Below are 3,159 nucleotides of genomic sequence, written 5' to 3' on the forward strand. Positions count from 1 at the left end.
GAGACCTTGTCTCTTAAAAATAAATACATAGATAAAATTAAAAGTGGCTTTGTAGTTGGCTGGAGGTCCTGGACTCCTCCAGCGTATCCTCTAGTGATGGGCAGCTGGGTTACTTCCAGTCTTTTCCGAGCAGGTCAGAGTGGCTCTCTGGGTGGAAATGGTTGAGAGGAACAGGCTCATTCTGGTCTATTCTCTGGGGACTTCTGTCTGCCTCCCCAGGAAGTTGGCCTCTCCCTCTCCCAGTCTGCACAGCCTTCTGTTTTTGTCTTTGGGCCTCATTTCAAAGCTTCGTGCCCTGGGCTGGGCATGGTGGCTCATGCCTGTAATCCCAGCACTTTGGGAGGCTGAGGCAGGAGGATCACGTGAGGTCAGGAGTTCGAGATCAGCCTGGCCAACATGGTGAAACCCCGTTTCTACGAAAAATACATAGCCAGGCGTGGTGGCGGGCAACTGTAATCCCAGCTACTTAGGAGGCTGAGGTGAGAGAATCACTTGAACCCAGGAGGCGGAGGTTGCAGTGAGCTGAGATCGTGCCACTACACTCCAGCCTGGGCAATAGAGTCAGACTCCATCGCAAAAAAAAAAAAAAAAAAAAAGCTTCGTGCTCTGAACTCTGTCCCCACATGACTGTGGCCGAGGGCCCAGCCACAGAGTGGATACTCAACACCTTTTTCAACACTTCAGAGAGAAGGAATTGGATTTCAGAGAGGTTGGGACACCTTCCCTAAGCCACACAGCATGTGGTGGGGGGAGCCTTGGGCTCAGGGCTTTGTGGCTGCAGAGGGCTTTGCAAACTTCATCAGCCCACTAGGAGGTGACGGAGTGGGCAGAGAGCAGTCTAGTGTGGGGGGCTGTTTTGAGGGGTGCAGGGGTGAGGCAGGCCTTGCTTCCTCTGCGGGAGAAACCGTGGGGCTGGAAAACGGGACTTCCTTCCTCTCCTGCCTCCCTGCCATTCCTGGAGGTTCTAACGAGTCCAGTTAGCCTCTAAGGCCTTGACACGTTCTCCCACCGGGGGTTGAGGCCTCTGGGCCACTGGGACCCTGGGTTTCAGCCTTTGCATCTGGCTCAGACAGGGCAGGCAGGTGTGCCACATGGACAGCGTGTTGGTTTCCAGGCCGGTCGGCTCTGGTGTCAGGGTTGTGTTTCTCCATCATGTGACATCCTGATCCCCCACCTGTCAAATGGACGCAGGGAACTGGTCCCGGACAGTGAGGCTTGTGGGTTGAACGTCAGCAGTCCGGGCACACCTGAACTCTGTCTGTCCTTCGCTCGAGGCTGTGACCCCGCAGCTATCCCAGCAATCCCCCGCCATCCCCAGTGCGAGGCTGGAGGCTGGGGCTTGGGATGAGGTCTCGGCCAGTGGTGGCAGGGCTGGGCTAGGTGGCCGGGACCGGGGAGGGATGAAGAGCGGATGCAGGGGTTGGCCACGAGGTCCGATAACTAATTCTCCAGCCGCAGGGGCTAGTGCCGCCGGACCCCAGCAAAGCCAGTGTCTATGGGGCCCAGATACCCGTGCCGAGAAGCCAGCTGGTTCCACTTATTTGGAGGCAGCCAGGGAGCGTGAGCCCATCCAGACCCGAGGCTGAGCTCCGTCCTGTTCTGCTGCTATAGCTTCCTGGCAACCTGGACCACACGCTGCCTCGGTTTCCCGAGCTGGGGATGAAGGGGTTAGCGGCCAGGATGACCCTCTCACACTCAGGTCATAAGGGACAGCCTATCCTCTCTCAACCCGAGTGATGAATCAGACAGGCCCTGCCCTCCTCTGGGAAGACAGTGCCTGGGGAACAGAGGTGCAACCAGGAAACGGAGTCCAGGAGGATTGCCCGCTTGTCGGGAAGAGACATTTAGGGGTGTGCAGGATGGGCTGGCCCCCTGGAGTGTGGGAAGTCCTAGTGCAGGTGTGGGAGGCCAGTGCCAGGGCCTGTATCTGCCCAGTCAGGACACGTTTTTAACATTTTTTGTAGGCCAGGCGTGGTGGCTCATGCCTGTAATCCCAGCAATTGGGGAGGGTGATCACTAGAGGTCAGGAGTTCAAAACCAGCCTGGCCAACATGGTGAAACCCCATCTCTACTAAAAATACAAAAATTAGGCCAGGTGCGGTGGCTCACGCCTGTAATCCCAGCACATGGGGAGGTTGAGGCGGGTGGATTACCTTAGGTCAGGAGTTCGAAACCAACCTGGCCAACATGGCAAAACCTCATCTCTACTAATACAGAAATCAGCTGGGCATGGTGGCGGGCGCCTGTAATCCCAGCTACTTGGGAGGCTGAGGCAGGAGAATCACTTGAACCAGGAAGGCGGAGTTTGCAGTGAGCCGAGATCACGCCACAGCACTCCAGTCTGAGCGACAGAGTGAGGACTCTGTCTCAAAGGAAAAAATGTATATATTTTTTGTAGAGATGAGGTCTCCCTATTTTGCCCAGGCTGGTCTTGAACTCCGGGGCTCAAAGAGATCCTCCTACTTCACCCTCCCAAAGTGCTGGGATTCCAGGCGAAAGCCACTGCACCCAACCTCAGGACATGCTGTGAGTAGGGAAGGAACCCAGAAGGGGCTGGCTGTAGGTCATCAGTCCATCTCACAAGGGGGGGCAGCAGCGGGGGCAGGTGTTAGCTGCATGGGCTGCGGGGTCTGGCCTCCTGAGGCACCTGGCTCCTGATGCACCCCAGCCTCCTGATGCACCCCAGGTCCTGATGCACCCCAGGTCCTGATGCACCCCAGGTCCTGATGCACCCCGGCTCCTGATGCACCCCAGGTCCTGATACACCCCAGCTCCTGACACACCCAGCTCCTGACGCACCCCAGCCTCCTGACGCAACCCGGCTCCTGACGCACCCTGGCCTCCTGATGCACCCCGGCCTCCTGATACACCCCAGCTCCTGATACACCCCAGCCTCCTGATGCATCCCGGCTCCTGATGCACCCCAGCTCCTGCTGTCTTGGGGGCGGGCCTGGGGTTCCACAAGCCCCTCATCAGACTGAGGTTCCAAACTCGCCTGTCTCGGCCTTGGCTGTGCCCGCCTTGGTCACTCCTGAACCCTCACCCCCAGAAGGGACCATGGCTGGTATTTGATGAGCTCCAGGGACTGAGTCCAATCTCCAGGAATCCAGGTTTCCTCAGAAGGTCAAGGGAAAAGCAAGATTCCGGGGCTCAGACACA

Source organism: Gorilla gorilla, chromosome 20 (assembly GCF_029281585.2).
Source record: "Gorilla gorilla gorilla isolate KB3781 chromosome 20, NHGRI_mGorGor1-v2.1_pri, whole genome shotgun sequence".
NCBI classification, from domain to species: domain Eukaryota; kingdom Metazoa; phylum Chordata; class Mammalia; order Primates; family Hominidae; genus Gorilla; species Gorilla gorilla.